Here is a 24,565-nt window from a genome sequence, read left to right on the forward strand (position 1 = left end):
CATAAAATTAACCATCACACCTATTTGTTAGTCATAATAAAAGCATCTTTATGACATGCTCAGATCACCTAGTGCATGAATGGCAGGCCAAATTCTTCTCAAAGTAATGCTGCTGAAATGTAGAATACATAAAAATACTTAATCAATTATGAAGAGAATTGAAATCGAGTTCTACAACCAAAAGACACATGATGTCTCATTTTCAATTGATTGCAACAGGGACAATGAGACAAATATAGACCATAGTAATTATTCAAAAGTAACAGAAAAATCAATATTCAGAAAAATAGGGATAACTAGAATTCTATGATTTTAACTTGTATACTATATATTTGATATAGTGATATTCTATTCTGATCAGTCTAATGTCTTTTGCTTTTAAAGTTGGCTCTGTGGGATTGTTTCATTTATTTTAAAAAATTGAAAGTAGGAAAAAGAAGGAAATACATCAACCTGAAGAGTTTAAGGACATAAGGGAGAGGATTAAAAACAGAGCTGTACAAATAAGAGAGGGAAAGCCTTTCATCCTCAAACAGTAAATACTTGAGTTGCCATTTGGTGGTTTTCTTTTTCCATTGAGACATAGTATCAATAGGAACTCATATCTAGTTAACCATGCATCATTCATGTAAAATTAATACAAATTAATTTTGGTTAATATAAGCACTAATATAAATTAATATTGGTTAACCTATAGTTATTCATGTCTATATTTTATCCTCTTTATGTTTTTTATATTTATTTTTGGGTTTTCCCCTCCAAACTTTGTTGGCTTCCTTCTCTAACTCTACACATTCAGCCTTATATCTTTTGTCCTTCTCAAATATATTATTTATTGATGGATATGTTATTGACATGTTTACCAGATTATCTATCCTATTATTTATTTGCATAATCCCACTTATCAATATTTCATTATCAAAATTATGTGACCTGCTCAAGATATTTTTTAATATACTTATGTAAGTCATATTCACTGCATGCTGTGTTCTCAATCAATCTTCACAATAATCCTGGCAGTATATATATGTCAACTTTAGGGTCAAGAATTGTTGTAGCTCTTTTTATCTAATTGATCATGAAATAATTATTTGAATATTAGTTTAATGTTTGTCACAAGAATATGCATTAAACTATATTAATCACTGATCACTAAAAACTAGTAGTTGTATATTAGCAAAAATAGTATTACCCTGTGATGTCAATTTTTCGCATAGAGATTTACATAAATGATTTCCTATATCTGTTCCTGGAGAATTAAATGAGATAGCTAGAGAAATGTACAACTCAATACGGCAGTTGATTTCCTAATAAGATTAAAGATTCACATGGAATAAACTTAATATATTGAATATCTATTTCTTTTTCAACAGCTGATTGCCCCAAAAAGGATACAAATGATTTAAGAGCAATAGATCCCTTGCTTATGTAGATCGTGGTATATAAATTACATATATATAGAAGGAAAGAAACAAGCTTTTGAAAAATGTGAGTAGAGAATTTAGCTCCCATGTTCTTTCAGATTTGAAATATATTTTAGAACCAAAACACTTTGTAGTTAATAAATTCCAACGTGAAAATGTATAAGGATACCTGAAACTAGTAATGCTTTTTTAACCTCTCTATAGCTTTGGGGAAAACTGATGAACAGAATGCATAAAAAACGCAATTTGTGTTTCGAAATTTCTAAAAATTACAAGTTAATCATTTATCACCATAATTCTTTCACTTAAAATATAACAGTCCCAAAGCCTCAAAGTGTCCATTTTGATGAATCAGTTCAGAACTGTAAATAAAATATCTAAAATGATAGACATTTTTCCTATCTTCTGGGGAATTTCAGTGGTGGTAATAGAATATTTTCTATAACAAAGCCACCTATCAATTTAGTTTTGTGACACTATCCCCTTGGTACATCTTTTGCAGTAAGCTTTACAGTATATATTTTCAAAACCAGATTTTTAAAAATTCTACTACATTCGTGTTACTCAGTCTTCATCGTGCATCAGTATCACCTAAAGCGCTCTCTAAAATATATATTTCTGGGCCCCACTCCCATTTCACTGATTCCATAGGTTTGAGGTGCTGCCTCTGAATTTGTATTTTAACAAGTTAGACATTATATTAATGTTTATAGTGCCACACTTTGAGAACCATTGTCTTATAGAAACAGCATTCACACATGAAAAACAAAAATCAAATCAGGCTGTGTGTGTGTGTGTGTGTGTGTGTGTGTGTGTGTGTGTGTGTTAGAACTTCCAAAACCTAGATGAGCCAAAGTGTAAATGAAAAAATAATGAAAATCCTTACCACCAATAAGCTTATCTTCACCACATCCTAACATCTGGCTAGCAGAAATACATACCTTTGGTATTTGCTTTCCTTCTAGTCACAAGAATAAATGCACTGTGTAAAAGTACTTTTAAATATCTAGGATCAAATTAAAGCTTTCATCTTTCAGCAGATAAAATATTGTAAAACAAATCATTGATATAATTATTAAGATGATTGTAGGAGATACACATAGCATATAACATCAATTTAAAAAATACAGATGTGAAAGGGGAGGGAGCACTGAAGTGTTTTGCAGAACAAGTTGTTTTGAAATGAAATAACTTGGCAAATTATTCAATGATCCATTTTGTAGGGTAACAAAACCAGTAAATTCCTGGGGAACAAAACTTAGTTTTATGTAGCTCTAGAAATAGCAAATACATTATAGGGAAAAAAAACTATATTTAAATTATACTAATCCTGTATAAATTAGAGTGTTGGCAAGTATATAGTAAAATTAGACATCCACTCTCAAATATTTAAAAGCTTGATACAGTTTGAGGTCTCTGAATTATTAGGGTTGTTTACGGAAACTGCTCAAATTTCCTTAACCATTTCTTAAAACTTGTAGGGTGTATGTGTTCCCAAATGGCTCCATAACTATGTCAATTCTTAGTGGCTTTTTCCTTAAAAAAAGAAAGTTCTTGACATCATAATTCCAACACATATTCCAATGGATAATAAAGTAAATTAAAGAGCTATATCATGCATTAGAGTACACATATTAGTTGTTTTCTAAAACTAACATGTATTTTGTACAAACGCTCTATTTAGGAGAGTTTTAGCTTCTTTAAAATTAACATAAAAGAATTACATTCACTTGCTAAGGAACCCCACCTGATTTATTATGCTGAACATGAAAGGTCTAAAGTAGAGAAATTTAAAAGTGCATACTGCTTTGTAAAAATTGGGAAGTTAGTAGGCACAACCTTACAGTATATTGCTGGTTGTCAGAAGAATAGAGATGACCTGGATGAGAATGAAAGACAGATGCCAATGGATTGACCAAGCAGTCATTGCATCAGACTGATTTTCTATCAGTTTTTCCTACTCTTTTCTATTTTAATTATGGAGAAAGGCCAAGGGATAGGACCTGGGTTGGAGGCTATGTACGTACACACACACACACACACACACACACACACACACACACACACACTCTCTCTCTCTCTCTCTCTCTCTCTGTCTCTCTCTCTCTCTCTCTCTCTCTCTCTCTCTCTCTCTGTCTCTCTCTCTCTCTGTCTCTCCTGGGTCATTCCACGAGTAACAAGTATAAGAAAGTTTATTTAGCTGTTTCATTTTGTACATTATTATTACAAACAGAAAGCAGAGAAAATAAGCTGGAATTCAGAACTTTTATACAATGCGACGTCAAGTTCAGTCTTCAAAAGTCAAAAAAGCCTAAATTCATCTGCAATCAAAGCCCATGGAGCTGTCAAAGGTTGTTTTAAGGCTGGATCCCTGAGTTAGAACTCTGGGATCTTGACTTTGAAAAAAAGAGGGCAGTTGTATTGTAACATGGCTTAGTGTATAACAGAGGATAAATTTGAAATATTACATAAGGCTTTTGACCAAGAAAAGCATTTCATTCTGTTGGCTTACATATCCAAGAGAAAGCAGATTTGTTTTGAGAGAGCTCTAGAAAGCAAAACCTGGTTCTTTTCAGCATATGTTTTAAGTTTAATAATAATAAAAAAAAGATTGCTCCACATTGTTATTTCTTTGTCTGGTAACTATTACAAACTATTTTGTAAGTTTAAAAACCTATAATTTTTCAATAAATTATTTTAGTTTGCTTAAAAATGCACTTTATTTCTGAAGTTAGAGAAGACCAGTGATTAATAGTTTTGGTCAAAATTGAGATAACTTGACCAATTTTTCTAACTGAATTCTGTCTTAGTTAGAAAGAGACAATGAAAAAAATTAATATATAAAATTTCAGTGAATAAATATTTGTAATGAGCTAAACTAGCCAAGGTGTGTTCCAAGATATATCCTTTCTTTTATATTCGTTAATAGGGAATTTTTGCAACAGATGGTGTTAACTACAGCTCCATAGAGTCCTCAATTCCTTTCTCTAAGAAATTAAAAACATCTAAAAATGAGGTGTCCTGTGCAATATTTGTTTCTCAAAATTATTTGAGAATAAAATGTATGATTTGGGCTGAGAATATTTAGGAAAAAATGGGTCAACCAAATAAGTGTGATTCCATTATATCATAGGAACCTGAGAAAAAAGGGATTATATAAATATATTTATATAAATATAATTATATAAAAATTGAGTTTAAGTATAATTATATTTGAATTGTAATTTTTATATGTATATAACTATATATTTATATTTATTTATTCAATCTAAACTGTAAGATGAGGGAAGGACAGGAACACCAAGTGAATACCTTTTTCCATATGGACTTACATTTTATGAGGGGCTGGTCACATCTCCTTATCCAGGGGACAAAACCTAGTAGACCTGATAGGAGGAAAAAATGTTAAATTAATCTAGCCTTTGAGGACAGAGCTGTTCTGCTCAGAATGGCAGAAAGGACAGATAGCATGTTTCTGGGCCATTGAATTTGTGAACTTTGGGAGTTTTTCTATCCAAGGATTTACTGCTATATGAGAAAATGAGCATTGTTGGTAGATACTTTAATAGTTTTTTCCTATTTGCAGGTAATAACATCCTAATAAAATACTTAATTGTATTTGCCTATTCAAATTATTATATTAAAAATCCACAATTTCAAGAGAGAATATTTTTAGTGCAGTGATTTTTAAAAGTCAAAATCAATTTGATTTAAAATTGTTGTTCATCCATGAAAATAATCTTTATGAACTACTAAAATTTATGGCCTACATACCCTGTATTGAGAACGTAGATGTGAATTTAGATGGGGTTCTTACTCCAGAGTGATATCAAACCCAGGGTCATTATTTTCTGTAACAGTGAATTTTACCTTGTCTAGTTGTTATTTATTTAATGTTTTTTTAATTTGTAAAACTATACCATCTGTGGAAAACATTTGATTCAAGTAGAATAAATATAATTTTGGAGTTTATCGATGTTAGAAGGTCCCCAAAGCAGTATTCCAAAATTTTATTCTTTGGCCAAAATGAATTCTTATTATACTTTTACAATCTAATAAATTTAATTACTTTCATTCAATAAACATGTACTGATCCTATCACTCTTCTAGTGGTTAGATACAGACATATAAATAAAATATAATATATAAATAAAATTTAATCTTTGATTCTTAGAGGTCCTAAGTTCTGAATCTTAAACTTGGAAAATTCACTATCTGTTCACTTTATATTCTTCAAGCTCTTCTGATTTTTCTTATTCTCATTAGATATATTCTTTGACTGCATTGAAATTTCAGTTCTCACTATTCTTCATTTTCTTTCAGCTTATGAGTTCTTTAGTTGGCCGTGCTTTATTTTTTATTCTACTTGTAGCTTTTAGGTGAGCTTATAATTTTTTCTTCCTTTCCACATCTTCTTAATTCCTATATAATTATGCTGAATGTGCTGTATAAATTCTGTAGCCTAAATAATCAAATTTTCTTTTCTCTGCTCCTATCCTGGAAGTGTTACATTTAAGAGACAACTAACTACTGACTTCTAAATAGAAATAGTGAGTCCTGTCTCTCAAAAAGCCCTCTTTTCTTTTACGGTCTAATACTACTGTCTTCCTTTACCCTAAGAAATAGTTTAAGTTTCTCATATTCTCAAAGCAAAGCAATAACAACAACAAAATAGCCTTGAATAAAAACATTTCCCCAAGAGCTGATGCTAAATCTATGTATTTTCAAAGTCAAGCTTCCTGAAAGCATAATTCAATTTTTTTTTTTACTTCCTCCAGGTGCTTTCACTGAAATCATAGCAATTTATCTTCTTCCTATTACAGGAATTAAACATACATATATATATATATATATATATATATATATATATATATAATATGTATAAATATATATTAATGTATGTATATATAATGTAAATATTAATATATTTAATATATATTTATATTTGATATACAAAATACTAATGCTTTGTATGTATATATGTATATACAATATGTAAATTATATGTATATGCTCCTTGCAGATGTTTTTCCTAATGGTGAGAAGCAGAGTATAACTTTGAGCGATGACTGATCTTAATTTGAAAAATACATCTTTGGACTTTTTTGTATATATAAAGGTCAAACTCATAATCCTAGTCTGACATGTAAGGCATCAAATAACCATAACGATAAAGGTGTATTTCTCCTGGGCATGTTACTGTTAAGGCGATAACTGACTCCTAGCTTTACCTGGTATTTGGCAACCTGGTCTCAGGGAAGGGGGAAGGTGAGGGAGATGTTCTGAACTGAGAGGGAGCAGGGCTCAGTATCTTGTCACCACTGAGGACAAAGTTTGATAGATAGCTGGGAACCCTGTTGAACTAGACTTGTCCTATGGATTTTTATAAGAAGTGATGTCTGAGATCTAATTGTCTTGTGTTATAATTCCCTTTTCCAGCTTCTCTCTAAGCTTCAGTTATCAACGTGTTAAGACTTAAATTGGGGTATCCAGGAGTGCCTGGCCTCACCCCCATCTGTTCTTTACACAAACTTGGAGGCAGCTGTGACATTTCAGGGAAAAGTAGAAATTCTCACAGTAGGATTCTGAGTTTGGATGAAAAATAACTGGAAGATTTTAAGTACTTATAAGATACATTTAAAAATATTAAACAAATGAGTTGCAGATTTAGTTATTACTAATGTAAAGATTTGAACGTTTTTGCTTTAGAAAAAGTGTTAAATCAGGAAGGTTCTAAAACTTCTTTTTAAAACTACTTAATTAAAAAAATTAATCTTCGATATTATCTTAATTTCTTTTTAGCTTTTAATGCTGTTTATTGGTTTCTTAAAACTTTCTCTTTGAATTACACTAGCTAATGTTGAGTTCTGATTACCAGCAAAAGCAAATCCTGACTGAAAAAGAAATTGATTTCTAGAATTAGAACATTTCAAGTGAAAGGCTTAGGATTATAGAAATGATTAAATCAGAATGAGCGGAAAGGAGTGAATACCCTCTGTAGTCTTATCCTGGGCCTTTGGATTCAGTATCTGGGCTTAACTTTGTTTTAACTGCTAATATAGTTAAATCATCGCATGTTGCCCAAGAAGGTGTTAGTTTTATCTATGAAAGTCTCCTGTACTGGGTAGCTCCTCAGTCCCACACAAACCAAGATGGTTGGTCACCTAGTCTTGGATAAGCCAAAGTTCCCTTACTTATAAATTGGCATAGTAATAGTCCCTATGCCCCATAGACATAAGAGAAACTAAATTACCTGAAACAATATATGTGTATACTAAATATATATGGAAGAGTGCTTTAAATAGATGTACATATGTATATGAACATATAATTCAGCATAAAGTCTAGGAGTCTAAATGTTAGCTAAGTTATCATTATAACTATCCTTATTTTCATGGGCTGGAAAAATAGTATTTCATGTTGTGCAAGTAAAACAGTTGGTAAATTGGGCATCTTTTGGTATCTACCAAACACACTGAGATTGAAACTTTATGACTAATGGCTACTTTGTGTGGCTTTTAATGGAGTTCTGTAAAATAATAAAAAATGACATAAGCTAACCTATCTGAGAGAAGACAGAAAAGAGCAGCTCAGTAGGCATACACCTTTGTTGAGAGACCTATATATGGCTGGGAATTCATGACTGTTGAAGGTCAAAAGAAATAATGTTTGCTGAGTTATGAAAGGTAAGTTTGTTGAAGTATGCCACATAAGAAAATGCAATGTGGCTATCTTGGAAAAGTCAGAGGAATTGAGGATGTCTCCTGTTTTTCATACTCCAACTAAGCACCCAGCTTTGCACTCCTTCCTGATTATGGTCATGGGCAGACTTCCATGAAAACTCAGTTCTATTTTATATTGAAGTATCCAATGTTCCAATACTGCAATATAAAATGAGTTACTTTTAGAGTATTAAAGAATAAATAGAACTTCCATCCTTGTCGCTCAATGCCAGAAAAGAAACAGAATCCAAATTTATGTATCAGTGCAGTTTCTTATTTTACTTATTATCCAATAAATAAAATTAATTCAACAACCTAGTAAGCTTTTAATAGAGTTGCATTTCCAGATAATCGTCATGCTTGTTAAAGAAGAATTTGGTATTGTTCAGGTTCTAAGGCATTCTCACCACGCTGTATACCTGCCTTAATTTGGCACCTCAATAGATGATATATAACAAGGAAGCAACGAGATGCTTCACAAGAAGCAGCCACTGGCAATGACCTGAACCCTCTCCACTGCCAAGGAAATGAATAAACAAAGTGATGCCTCAGGATCTTTCATGAGGTGGAGTACAGTTTTCACCACAACTAGGATCGTTTTTAAGATTTATCATGTACATATCTGGGTCCTAGTCTATGAAGATTTGAACAACTGGATGTCCTTGGATCTCTCTGGAGCATGCCAAATGTCTCAAGCATTGAAGTTTCAGAGTAGCAAGACTTTTTACATGTTGGCTCAGAGTTCCAAAGGTACATGCTGAGAAAGAGAAAGAAAGAGAAAGAGAATAGCACATGAAAGTCTTATGATCACTTATGACCTACCCTCTATAATAATGGAGTGTCATGTTTGCTGCATTCTGTTGGTCAAAGCAGCTGCAAAGGACCACCTATGCTCAAATGGGAACGTAGACTTTACCTTTTAATGGAAGAGTCTCAACTTCACATTATAGAAAGATCATATGGGTTGAAAAATATATCAATATGGTCACCTTTGAAAAATACGAAGAGAAAAAGAGATGAAATAGGAATATGGAGAGCCCTATTGCATTTGTGTTTGGATGCTGGTTGCTCCTGAAGCATAGTTGTATTCCTGCCATTTTCCCACTGGGCCTTAAACTCGCTTCTCTTCCTTTCTTCCACATCTTTGTGGAATTACCTTTATCAGGACTCTAGTAGTAGACAACATTAATTGACTTAGCATCCTGATACCGCTTTCAATTTCCAGAAGAGCATTTGTTACTATTCTTCCTATTCCAAATTTGTGGGAGCTGCCATGTAGTCCATGTTTTGGCCACATTTTGTTGGCCCCAAGTATCTGATTTAAATTTGACAGTTTTTTTTTTTTGTCAAATTTTTAACATGAGAATAACAACAAAATGAGGCAGTTCTTCTAAGATAGTCTATCTGAATGGCTGATGAAGAAAAAATTTTCAGAAGAAAATTTTGAAATTAGCTTTGAATTCATTGTGTTTAGGGGTTTGTGTAGTAACTATGAGGAAATATTTAGCAGTGACTTGTTGAAGTCACTTGGGGAGGAGGGGCAAACAACAAGAAAAAAATGTAAAACAGAAGTAAGAGTGGTATTTAATTTGTTGGGAGGAGTTAGATTCAGCAATATCACTTTCAGTAACACAGCTTCTTTTAACATTAGTTTTCCAAGTGAAGCTTTCAATTTTTTCAATGTGATGCTCCAATAAATCCATAGATGGGCATCTTAAAAACAGTTATAAGCCAAAGTATATAAAGATAAATAACTTTGTTTTGATAAAAATAACTTTTATTGTAACTTAGGTCTACTTTTCCTGAGAGAGGATTTCAGCTCGACCTAATGGGTGGCTCATATTTGTTGGACATAATGCTGCTTTTGTTTACTGTTTGGTAACATAGTCTGCATATGTTGTTTCCCATGTAACACACCTTATGCAGTACATTTATCTACAGCCCTTCATTGGCAGGAACAGGAACTTTTAGAAGCCCCTGACTATGTCACTTAATTCCTGAGAACAATGACCTCTTGCAGCTGTCTGTGAAGAGGGCAAGGAAATAGAAGCTCATGCTTTCACTCTGCCAAGCCAGGAATGTTGAAGGCAAAAGACCACATTAGAGTAAATACAGATATGGAAAAATGGCAAAACATAAAGGAACATATAGCTGAAAAATAGAATATTTAAGAAACTGAACTAGAAGCAGGTATTCAGAGTAGCACTTCTGAAGTTGAGCCTATTTGTATGTTGCTTTAAGATGGACAGAGATCTGATCTTTGTTTGCTTCTTGTAACCTATTTAAACTTCAAAGAACATCTTTAAGGCCCTCAAACTTTGATTGCCTACTTTAATATGTTGCTGAAAATTGACTATCAATTTACTTCCTTTCTAGGTTAAAGATGTGATAATGTACTTCAAAGGATTCCTATGAAGTTATTTCACTCTTTAAAGTTCAAAAGAATACTACTATACTTCATCTGTATAAATATTTCATAATTAGAAAACCCACTTGCCATAAATAGTTAAAAACTAGGCACAAAACTACAGAATAGTTAAAAATTCAAAATAAGCATAAACTAAGCTTTCATTTGTTTCTACAATCATATATTTGAGGAAATAACAGAATTTTACCCATTTCATCTCTAAACTTAGTTTGTTTTCTTTTTTCAATGAATGGACTATATTCTGTCCCTTGAGTATGAAAAAATATTCTATTTGTGAAATTTTCAGGAAGAGTAAGATTCTTAAATAAATAAATTTAATGAATATAGGAAAAGTGCCAAGAAATAATTTTATGGGATTAAGAAACAGAGAGAGAACAAGTTTTGAATCATGAGAAACACTGAAAAATAAGAATGTTAAAAGGATGTTAAAAAGGGAGAAGAATTACATAGGCTTTTCAAACTCTGGTGTTTGATGTTATAAAATACAAACACGAAGGTAAATGAAATGAAAAGAACTCTTCCTGAAAATCTTCATAAATAGAATGTTTTTGTATACTCAAGTGACAAAATAGGGTCCATTCATTGTGATAAGAAAACAAACTAGATTTAGAGATGAAAGAAGTGGGACAAGAACGCAGGAGAGAAGTGTCAGTATTGAATGTAAAACTCTTTAAAAAAACATGAGTTTATGTATAATGTGTTGAGTCTTCCAGGACAAAGTTGCATTTTTTTCAAGCAGAAAAAACAAGAAAAGTACATTTAAATAATTTTTTGTTAGTTTGTTAATAGTAGCATTTGACATAGGTGAACGAAAATGCCTCCTTGCCCAACTTATTTTCATATGGCTACCAGAGTAGAGCGTTCACTGACCTCTTTTCCTCCTACTTCAATGAATCTTCTTTTCCAGTCCACTCTGATGGCTCCTCCTCTGATTTCCTGCTTCTATTCAGATTCCCCAGGGCTCCATGCACAGTCCTAGTGTCCTCTCTATCTCCATTCTTCTTAAGTGATTATAACAAGTTCCATGCATTTAATAACCATTTGCAAAGTAATGTCCTTTAAATGTTTCTCTTCGGCTTATATCATTTTCAAACAGTAAAACTAATACATCTTTTTGGATGATTATAGGCATCTTGAATTTAATAAATCCTAATCAGAACTGTTGATTTTTCACCTACATCTCCTTATTCCCTCAGTTTTTCATAGATCAGGAAAGCCCATTCACACTTATTCATGGAAAACTCTAAAAAAATAGTTTTACCATAAAAGCAATGAAATCTAATTTTCAGGGTCTTATGTTTGCAAAACCCATTCCAATAATAAGGATCTAGTTTTTATATTTGTAATGTTGTATTATTTAGCTAAGAGGGACACTGAAACTATTTAATCTTTGAATGTCACCAACTCCTGAGCAACCTTTGCTAGGGAGTCCTTCTTGTCTCCTTTAATTCCCTCAAACTTCACAATTGACCCACCCTCAAATTATATCAGCTGTATCATCAAAATGCATCCTTAATCTAATGAATTCTCACTAGCTCCACCCAAAAACCCTAGTTAGGTCACTATCACCTCACCTTGACCATTGAAGTTGCTTCCTTTCTGATTACCCTGCTTTAATTCTTTCTATAGTTTTTCTCCAAAAATATTTAAAAATATAAATTGATTAAATGCAATAATTATGAACAAAATGCTAATATATCAAGTCCAACAATGTGTCAAATGAATTATATACCAAGTGGTGTTTATTACAGGCATACTATTATGATTCAGCATTCAAAAATCAATTGATGCAACCCATCTCATTAATGGAATAAAGAAGAAAATTATATGATCATATCAATAGACACAGAAAAGATGTCTGACAAAACGCAATATCAATTTATGATAAAAATGATCAGGAAACTAAGAAAAGAGAGAAACTTCCTCAACTTGATAAAGAACATGTAGGAAAAGCCTATAGCTAACATAATAGGAAGAAATTAGAATCTTTTGCACTAAGATTGTGTATAAGAAAAGAGTCCCCCGCCGCCACCACTTTTTTTCCCCACATTTTACTGAGCAAGAAAAAAACCATACTTATTTAAAGGAAGAAAAGAAACTGCCTTTGTTTCTTCCTTATTTGAAGGAAGAAAAAAACTGCCAGTGATGTGATTGTCTATGAAGAAAATCTGAGAGAACCAACAAGAACATCCTAAAATTAATAAGCTATCATAACAAGGTTGCAGTATTCAAGGTTAATAATACACAATCAATTTTGTACATGCCAGCAATGAACATGTGGAATTTGAAATTAAAAACACAATACCATCTATATTAGCATCATCCCCCCCCCAAAAAAAAAAATATATATATATATATATATATAATGTATTTGAGGAAAATTACAAAACTGCTAAAAAAAATCAAAGTTGAACTAAACAAATGAAGAGATATTCTATGTTCATGGATATAAAGACCCAATGGTTTCAATCTGTTCATTCGTTGCAACTTGAATTATGGATTCAATGCAATCACAATGAACATCCCAGCATGTAGTTTTAGAGATACTGACAAACTGATTCTGAAGTTTATATAGAGTCAAAAGGTACAACAGCCAACACACACTTGAAGAAGAGAAAAGTTGGAGGACTGAATCTACTAACTTCAAGGCTTACTATAAAGCTATGGTAATCAAGACACTGTGGTACTGGCAAAAGAATAGACAATATGGCTGGGCGTGGTGGCTCACATCTGTAATCCCAGCACTTCGGGAGGCCAAAGCAGACAGTCACCTGAGGTCGGGAGTTCAAGACCAGCCTGGTCAACATGGCAAAATCCCACCTCTACTGAAAATATAAAAATTAGTCTGGTGTGGTAGTGCACACCTATAATCCCAGCTACTAGGGAGGCTGAGGCAGGAGAATTGTTTGAACCTGGGAGGTGGAGGTTGCAGTGAGATGAGATCATGCTATTGCACTCCAGCCTGGGAAACAAAAGTAAAACTCTGTCACACACACACACAAAAAGCCCAGAAATAGACCCACGTAAATAGTCAACTGATCGTTGACAAAAGAGCAAAGAAAATACAATATAGAAAAGGTAATCTTTTCAACAAATCGTGCTGGGACAACTGGACACCCACATACCAAAAAAATGACATATCTTTCAAATTTATTAACAAATATTAATTCAAAATGCACAACAAAAATATAAAATGAAAACTATAATACTCATAGAAGATAACGTAGGCAGAAATCTAGATGACCTTGAGTTTAGTGATGACTTTCTAATTATAATTTAAAAGGAATGATCCATGAAAGAAATAATAGATTTTACTTCTTTAAAATGAAAAAGTTCTGCTCTGTGAAAGACATTTTCAAGAAAATGAAAACATAACAGACTGAAGAAAATATTTTTAAAAGATATATCTGATAAAGGATTAGAATCCAAAATCTACACATAAATCTTAAAGCTCAAAGCTCAAAAGTAATAAAATAAGCAATCCAATTTTAAAAATGGGCTAAAGCCCTTCACTAATGCCTTGCTATAAAAGATATATAGGTGGAAATGAAGCACATAAAAACACGCTCAACATTATAGTTCATCGGATAAATGCAAATTAAAACAATGCTGAAATATTATAACTCTTAGAATGTCCAAAATTCAGAATACTGACAACACCAAATGCTGGCAAGTATGTGGAGAAATACTCATTTATTGCTGGTAGAAATACAAAATGGTATAATCACTTTGTTCAAGATTGTTTGGCAGTTTCTTATACAACTAAACATTCTTGCCATATGATCCAGTAGTTGTGATTTGGTACTTACCCAAAAGACTTGTAAATGTATATCTATATAAAAACTTGCACACAGATATTTATAGCAGCTTTATTTATAATTGCTAAATCTTGGAAGCCATCAAAATGTCCTTCAGAAGGTAAATGGATAAGTAAACTGTTATATTAAAACAATGGAGGCTGGGCACAGTGGCTTACACCCATTATCCCAACACTTTGGGAGGCCAAGGCGGGTGGATCACCTGAGGTCAGGAGCTCAAGACCAGCCTGGACAACATAGTGAAACCCTGTCTCTCTTAAAACTACAAAAAATTAGCTGGACATGGTGGCAAGCACCTGTAATCCCAGCTACTCAGGAGGCTGAGGCTGGATAATCACTTGAACCCAGGAGGCAGAGGTTGCAGTGAGCCGGGATTGTGCCATTGCTCTCCAGCCTGGGCAACAAGAGCAAAACTCTGTCTGAAAAAAAAAAAGTTACCAAGCCAGGAGAATAAAGGGAACTTAAATGCCTTTTGCTAAAAAGGAATAAAGGAAATTTAATGCCTTTTACTAAATGAAAAAAGGCTATGTATGATATGATTTTAATTATATGACATTCTGGCAAAGGCAAAGCTATGGAGATAGTGAAAGATCAGTGATTGTCAGGGGTTATGGGAAAATGGAGAGTGAAAAAGCATATCATAGAAGGTTTTCAGGGTAGTGGAAATAGTCTATATGACATTATAATGATAGATTCATGCCATTATACATTTGTCCAAACCCATAGAAGGTATAACACCAAAAATAAACCCTAATGTTAAACTATGGACTTTGGGTGAAAATGATTTGTCAATGTAGTTATTCAATTGTATCAAATGCACCATTCTGATGGAGGATACTGAGAAAGTGGGAGACTATTCGTGTGTACAAAGAAGGGATAGATGGGGACATCTCTGCAGCTTCCTCTCAATTTTGCTGTGAACCTAAAACGTCTCTCAAAAAGCAAAGTCTTTTAAAAGTAAGTAAAAATATTGAGCTTTTAGAAATTATATAAAACAATGTATTAATACCTATAAATACATGCATATATATCATGTTGATGAAAACCTCTTGTTCAAAGCCTTCCAGCGATTTCCTACCATACTAACAGTAAATACTAAATTCATGTACTCCAAGCCGACAGTCCATCATTTTTACCATCATCTATATTTCCTTTCAGAGGTGCTATAATATAAATTCCAGAAAGGATATGTGTTTTTTTGGTCTTCTGTTTCTACATCCTAGATAACTATCTGGCATCTTGATAGGCAATAAGCAAATATTTGTTGAATAAAGAATGTTGAAAAAAAGAATTCTGTTTTTTAGATGTTCTATTGGAATCTTATTTTGTCAGCATTTCTAGAACTGACTACCTATATCCCAGTTAACCTCCTGATTAAATATTTTCATTAATTATTGTTCTGTACATTATTTTCATTGCTTCTATGCAACTTTTTAATACTGCCCTAATTGATCTAGGCTGCATATAGTTTTTGTATTAATATGTATGGTGCTCTGGATACAGGAATGGAAATTGATCATATAAAAACAGTTTTTAAAAAATAGTCATTTCTTCACAGAACTGGAAAAAATAACTGGAACCAAAAGAGAGCCCACATAGCCAAGTCAATTCTAAGCAAAAAAAACAAAGCAGGAGGCATCACACTACCGGACTTCAAACTATACTACAAGGCCACAGTAAACAAAACAGCATGGAACTGGTACCAAAACAGAGATATAGACCAATGGAACAGAACAGAGCCCTCAGAGGCAACACAACATATCTACAACCATCCGATCTTTGACAAACCTGAAAAAAACAAGCAATGGGGAAAGTATTCCCTGTTTAATAAATGGTGTTGGGAAAACCGGCTAGCCATGTACAGAAAGCAGAAACTGGACGCCTTCCTGATGCCTTACACTAAAACTAACTCCAGATGGATTAAAGACTTAAACATAAGACCTAACACCATAAAAACCATAGAAGAAAATCTAGGCAAAACCATTCAGGACATAGGTGTAGGCAAGGACTTCATGACCAAAACACCAAAAGCATTGGCAACAAAAGCCAAAATAGACAAATGGGACCTAATCAAACTCCACAGCTTCTGCACGGCAAAAGAAACAGTCATTAGAGTGAATAGGCAACCAACAGAATGGGAAAAAATTTTTGCAGTCTACCCATCTGACAAAGGGCTGATACCCAGAATTTACAAAGAACTAAAACAGATCTACAAGAAAAAAACAAACAAGCCAACTCAAAAGTGGGCAAAGGATATGAACAGACACTTTGCAAAAGAAGACATACATGAGGCCAACAAACATATGAAAAAATGCTCATCATCACTGGTCATTAGAGAAATGCAAATCAAAACAACATTGAGATACCATCTCACACCAGTTAGAATGGCGATCATTAAAAAATCTGGAGACAACAGATGCTGGAGAAGATGTGGAGAAATAGGAACATTTTTACACTGTTGGTGGGAGTGTAAATTAGTTCAACCATTGTGGAAGACAGTGGCGATTCCTCAAGGACCTAGAAATAGAAATTCCACTTGACCCAGCAATCCCATTACTGGGCATATATCCAAAGGATTATAAATCGTTCTACTATAAGGACACGTGCACACGAATGTTCATTGCAGCACTGTTTACAATAGCAAAGACCTGGAACCAATCCAAATGCCCATCGATGATAGACTGGACAGGGAAAATGCGGTACATATACACCATGGAATATTATGCAGCCATCAGAAATGATGAGTTCTTGTCCTTTGTAGGGACATGGATGAACCTGGAAACCATCATTCTCAGCAAACTGACACAAGAGCAGAAAATCAAACACTGTATGTTCACACTCATAGGTGGGTATTGAACAATGAGAACACATGGACACAGGGAGGGGAGCACTACACACTGGGGTCTCTTGGGGGGAAATGGGGGAGGGATGGGGGGGTGGGGAGGTGGGGAGAGAGAGCATTGGGAGAAATGCCAGATATAGGTGAAGGGGAGGAAGGCAGCAAATCACACTGCCATGTGTGTACCTATGCAACAATCTTGCATGTTCTTCACATGTACCCCAAAACCTAAAATGCAATAAAAAAAAAGATAAACGTCAGGATAGATATTTTGGGATGATAATATTCTAAGAGTGAATTCTCATGATGTTTGGACAACTCTGTAGAAATCACTAAATAGTTGAAATTGGTGTATATTATGTATATTATGTATATCAATGATATCTCGATAAAGCTCTTAAAAATAAAAAAATAGTCATAACTGCTATAGAAAAAATGTGTATTCATTTTCAGGAAATAAAGTATATTATAAAATGCTTATATTATTAATTATGAATACTTTGTGTTCTTCATTCAATATTTTTTGAGAAGAAACAAAAAGCAAAAGCTTATATGAAAACAAATAGAATTAACCACCTCTGTATTAGGTATCATTGCCTTGCAACAAATTAGTCCTCCATAATTAGTGGCTCCAAACAACATATACTGTCTCAAGTCTTCCTAGGGTAAGAAATTGGGAGTGGCTTGGGTGGTTTTAGTTCAGGCTTTCTCATGAGGTTGCTGCTGAGTTGTCTACTAGGGCTGCCACTGTCTCGGGGGGTGGGGGCGGGAGGTGCACTTTGCAGATCACTCACTTGGTTGTTGGTAGGCTTTTAGTTCCTTGGTGGCTGTAGCCCAAAGGCCCCAGGACTCTCTCCATAGGGCTGCTCATAACATAGTATCTGGCTTTCCAGAGTGAATAATCCAAGAGAGAAAGAAAGAAAGAATAAGCCGCTGGGTGCGCTGGCTCACGCCTTTAATCCAAGCACTTTGAGAGGCCGAGGTGGGTGGATCACCAGGTCATGAGATCGAGACCATCCTGGCCAACATGGTGAAACCCTGTCTCTACTAAAAATACAAAAATTAGCTGGGTGTGGTGGCACACACCTGTAGTCCTAGCTACTCGGGAGGCTGAGGCAGAGGTTACAGTGAGCCAAGGTCAAGCCACTGCACTCCAGCCTGGCACCTGGCGACGGAGAGATACTCTGTCAAAAAAAAAAAAAAAAAAAAAAAAAAGAGCAAGGATTATCATGGAAAACCTCTTGTATACACTCCTCTAAGGACTGAAGCTTTCAAATGCTAAGATTTTGAAACAAAGGATTATACGCAGGAGAAGACTATATGAGAAGCCCTATTATTATAATCACCGTTAACCATGATTACAAACTAAAACTGAATTGTTGAAAAAAATGACAAAATTCTTTCTATTATTATTGAACTTTTGTGAAAAGAAAACATTGATTAAGGCCAGGTCTTAGAAAAAAAAATGCCTCCCTGATCTTTGAATAAGTGATCCTAAAATTATAGGTAATATTGTGGAAAGACTAAGTTTAGCAGAAACTGAGAGAGAATATATGAAAGAAAGTAAAATTCAATTAGATTTTCTTTAAAATCACCAGAATCCACAATGTTTGAGCTCAGTATTACTGTGCGACATTATTCTATAAGAACTGATTTGTAACATTTTCAATTTTGATTATTCTATTTTTAAAATTATCTAGAAACTTAGAGACAGAGATAATTAAGAAATAATTTTTTTAAATGATATCCTATAAAGAAAGATGAAAAGAAAAATACAATGAGTTCCTAAAAAGAAAGATGAAAAGATCCAAAAAAGAAAGATGAAAAGAGGAAAGGAAAATAGAGGAAAAATCATTTAATAGAAATTAAGAGCAATCTCTCTCATCAGTGAGAGTCGAACAATGAGAACGCATGGACACAGGGAGTGGAACTTCAGGCACCGGGACCTGCTGGAGAGTGGGAGTCTAAGGGAGGGATAGGATTAGGAGAAATACCAATGTAGATGGCAGGTTGATAGGTGCAGCAAATCACCATGGCACGTGTACACCTATGTAACAAACCTGCATGTTCTGCACATATACCCTAGAACTTAAAAGTATAATTTAAAAAAAGAAAGAAATGAGGAGCAACTTAGGTTGTACAAAAGTAAAGGGTTTTTCTCCTGAGGTTAAGCCAAAAATCATTCAAATGGGGCATTCTCAGTGGGTTCTGGATTTTTTCTGCTTGAAGATATTCATAAAGAGACTAAGAAAATATTTTTACAAAGTATTTCAGAGGTTTACCTGCCTAAAGGCAGACAGCTTGTACAGAAGATTTCTCAAGGCCCTTATATATGTTTTATCTTATAATTCTATAATTTCATGGTAATTCAAACCACTTTTTACTGTCAATATTCTCTATTTATGTTAACAGACATCAACTCCTGTATCTTATTTCATTTATAATACAAGAGCTTGAAAAGCACCTTCAGATAGCAATTTGTACATGATTTGATATATTTTTATGGTTTTGTAAGCATGAAAGATTTAAAAGAACTGTACCAAGGATTGCATTATTTATAAAGGGAAGGTATGAAACAGCATGTCATAAAAGAAATTAAAACAGAAAAGCAGTAGAATGCTAGTAAAAGTCTCTATTTTTACTGTATTTTCAGATCAAACACAAATCTAAACTTGGATGATGGTGATGAAGGATCATATGAACTTCCAGCAACCACTAAGAAAATTCCTTTGTTACCATAATGAAGAAGATTACATGATATAGCCAAAAAATTTTGCTTTATTTTCATGTAGGGACATACTGAGGCCTTGGCAAAGTAAACATCAATTGGTTGGTTTATTATGGCCTAACCTTTTCCTTATGCTTCCTGTTAACAACAGACTAAGAAACAAATATTTGAGAAACAAACTGAGCAGCAAAAAGAACTTTAACATTTACTAAAATACTAACCTGTGTGTGTCTCCATTTCCTTATCTGTTAAGCAGGGAATAATAATGAAACTTACTGTATGAAGTTGTTGAGAGAATTAAATGATTTGATCCATTTGAAGGCTCATAATTGCTTATTTATGTTAATTATTATTACAGCAAAGTCTTTCTTAACCGACCGCTGTTATTATAGCCATCAAATTAACCAATGCTCTCCGCATCTTATGTAAAACATACTGATTAATACTATGACTAGATTAAACCAATTTAATGAACCAAAGCAAACTAAAGTATATGTAAATGGAAGGCTCCCATTATACTCATTAGCAAAATCAAGTAGACTTCTTATTCTATTTGATCTTGAAAAAAGCTTGGACATTGTACACAGTGCTTTTGATTGTAGTTCATGCCAGACAGAGACACAGAATGTCAATTCGCCAATCATGGGATTCATCTGATACATTAACATCTGACAAATTAATATGCATTATATATTTTAAGATTATAATGTTTAAGATATGTGTATATATGTTTTTCATAATTTTTTAATTTAACTAACTTTTTGCATTAGCTAACTGATTATATACTGATGAAGATTATCCAGGTTGGAGGAAAACATTAATAACAAAGAAGGCAGAGAATAACCAAGAAAAAAAAAATATTTGGCTAAGTTAGTGTGATTAGGTTGCAGAATAAAAGTGAAAATTTTGTAATGCATATAATACACTCACAAATACATAATTTGAATGCTTAAATAAATTAATATTATGAATAAAGAGAATGTTATTCACTTGGAAATTTTGCTGAATACCTTTGAAATCTTTATAAAAAGGAATGATGAGACTGAAATATTGTCACTGTATCAATTGTGGGTTAAACCAGATAATACATTTAGATGATTTAGATTTTTAAAAAATCTTTAAAAATAAGGATGCTTTCTGCTTTTAGATCACATTGAAAATTTAACTTCCTATTCTACTTGATTTTTTAAAAAAGCTTGGAAGTTGTACACAGTACTTCTGATTATAGTTCAAGCCAGAAAGAAGACACAGAATGTCAATTTCCCAATCATGGGCCTCATCTGATACATTAACATCTGATAAATTATTATGCATTATATGTTTTAAGATTATAATGTTTAAGATATGTGTACATATAATTTTCCATAATTTTTAAATTTAACTTTTTGCATTAGCTAACTAATTACTGATTTCAATTCTGTTATAAGGCTTACAAAGTTTTATTTCTTAAATTGGAGTGCAAAGCATATGAATATCCTTTATATCATTATTTTCTCTTGTATTCATATATTTGACTATTTCATAATATATATGCACGAACGGGAGACCAGAATGGAGACAGTGTCAAAGAAGAGGATTTGTTTTTTTGTTGTTGGGGGTTTTGGAAGCAAAAAGTTTAATAGACAAAAAAGAAGAAAGAGAGAAAAGGCTTCCTCATCCTGAGAAAGTGGGTCACCCAAGAGAGGGTCTCCAAAGAAGAGGATTCTGTGAAGTTAGCTGAGGGTTTGCAATTGACAAAGAGGGATTTGGGTGTTGTTATGGCTGTAGATCAGAAGACTCAGAGTGCTGAAAGTTTGTATGCTGATGTACATTATCTAGTATGGAAGAAGATATTAATAACAAAAAAGAGAGAGTAAGGAAACAAATATTTGGCTAAGTTAATGTGATTGGGTTGCAGAACAAAAGTGGATTGTGTATATGACTTTCATAGAAGGATACTCTTTGCTTTAACAAGAAATGTAAAAACAAAATTCCCAGAAATCTATCTACCTATCTACACACACACACGTTATTTATAAACAACACATCTTTTTGTTTCGATCTCCAGCTGCATCTCTGGTTCTAACTTCTTTGAAAACAATTAAAATCTGCAACTGGAATAAATTTGAATTCCTATAACACTCCAAGTAGATATGGTTTTCATAGTTCTACATTTTGGAGTGCCTTTGTCAGAGTTACATATGAATGAACAATTAGAGGTAGAGATAAGATTTAACACTCATATTATCAGACACTAAAATATCTGAACTAACCAGGCTTTCTCATTGTAAGTGGTTAAATGGTTAATGTATGTAAAGGCAACTCAGTAGAAACAATGGAATCCTCTTGCTTCCTTTCTACCTATGACTGGCCCAAGCCCTTTCAATTTTTTCTTCTAAATATCTCTAAATCTGCATTTACTTATCTAATTGCACTAGCACTGCTTAGTTCAAGCTCTCATAGTATCTCACTTGGGAGATTGGTATGGTTTTCTTACTCTGTTCTTGTTTCTAGTGTCTCCACTAGTCTGATTTTCTGAAAACATAAATATGATGGTATTATTTGCCTACATAAAACCATTCTCTGACTCTGTGACATGTAGGCCTCACAGGACAAAACCCAAGCCCCCAGTATGGCATATATGGCTAACCATGATATAGGTCTCACCCAGGACAAGCTATATAATTTTCCCAGAGCAATGAGAATTATATATGAAAATGTGGGGGCCATTATTAATAAATTCAGAATCTCAAGGTGGTGACAGAAAAACATTCAACCTAGCATTAGGTTTTCCAAGCACAAAGCCCTGTGTTATTGCGCTGGTAGCATAACCATGAAGCTGGTCTTGATCTCACCACTTACCACATAATCTTTTAAAATTTCCTGACAAGTAGCCTCTGGTTTAGAAATGGCTAACAATTCTAAATATTTTGAAGTTCTGAGCCATTTATGAAAACGTATCACTTTCATACTTATTTATATTGCTTATGAAAGTTCTAAGTCTCATAACTTGGTATGATTTTTAGATCAAATTATGTTTGTTTGGGTTACAAATGATGAAATAATTTGAAACGTACTTTGTTTTTGAAGATATTTGGAATGGTCAAAATGTTATTAAAATGTTCTATTATATAGATAACATGTAGTGTGAAACTCAGTTTGACACCCACTCTGATTAAATTGAGAGATTAAAAAAAATTCCTGCCTCTAACAAGGGATAATGAACCAAATGAGCTATTCGTATTTCTATTGATACTTTCATCTCTACATCTGTCATAATTTATGCTTATATTAGCAGTTTTTCAGATATTACATGGATAAACTATTAATGTAAAGCATTAAATCAAGTCTAATCAGAAATAATAATTTTGAACTTCAAATGAATAAACAATGAGAGATATTGTAGGCCCTTTTATAGAAGGATATGTTATAGGAATTGGAAGGACTCATGACATCAAAGAAAATTTATCAAAATGGTGATAATGATTGAAGAGTTATAGTAGCATTAATTTTAAAATAGACTAATTTAGAATCATAAGTAACTTTGAATTCATGAAACAATACTTTTTTGGGGTGGTATATTAGGTAGAATTCTTGCTCACATATGGTATGAAGGGCATAGCAAATAAATTTTGCTTTGTGCACAAGTCTAACATAAGAAAAACTGTTTTGTTTCATAGTTTTGAAAAGCATAGGCAAACTGTTTTTGTTTCAATTTTATACTTCCTCTAATAAGCCAAAGACTGTTATTTTATTTTAATATCTCTAGTTAGGATTTATGCATCAGAAATCATTTTACTTAAAAATCCTTGGCCCTTTAAAAGTTGTTGTTATGGGAGATATTTTTATATCCTTTTATGATATAAGACTTTAATAAAGGAAATTGAAAAACAAATAGAAGAAAAATTTGGTTGTCTAAAATGTATGTAAAAATTAATTTATAACTAAATTAATAGGAAGTTGATATGCAGAAAAAAAAAGGTTAAGGCAATTTGGTAGACTGTTACAGTAATTTCAAATAAAATACTTTTAAAAATCAATAATCCATGCTGAAATCTCCAGCTTCTTACAAGCTGGTATTTTTAATAATTGACTAGAGTGTCTTTGAGGTTCCTAGGTATGCTGGTCCAGGAATGCTTCCACTTTCCAAAGCCTGGAATAATTCCATTATAATACAAGGAGTTTTTCACAGTCTTATCCTACAAAAAAAAGATTGTTAAAAATAATTAATCCTATCATCCTAAAACTTTAAGGCTTATAATAGTATGGTTAGCTTGAATTCTATATAAAAAATAGAAAAAAAAAAAACCCAGAAAAATTGGTAGAACTTCCAAGGATAGAATTTTCACCTTTGCAAAATATATAGAAAATATAATTTCTACATAATTTTTATTTAAGAAACTATTTAAGTGTTCACATCTATAAATTCTTTCTGTAGGAAGCTAATTTTTAAGTTTTATCGATAAATATATGGGGAAAATGAATATAATTTTGTATTTATACAGCATGCTTTTTTACGGAAATCCTTAAACTCTACATGCGATATTTAGTTATCTTCCTGTTATTGATATTAAACAGATAACAATAAATTATTTGCCTTATTTTTATATTTTGCCAAGATCATAAA

The sequence above is a fragment of the Sapajus apella genome, unplaced genomic scaffold (assembly GCF_009761245.1).
Source record: "Sapajus apella isolate SASKATOON/1434 unplaced genomic scaffold, GSC_monkey_1.0 scaffold3, whole genome shotgun sequence".
NCBI lineage: Eukaryota > Metazoa > Chordata > Mammalia > Primates > Cebidae > Sapajus > Sapajus apella.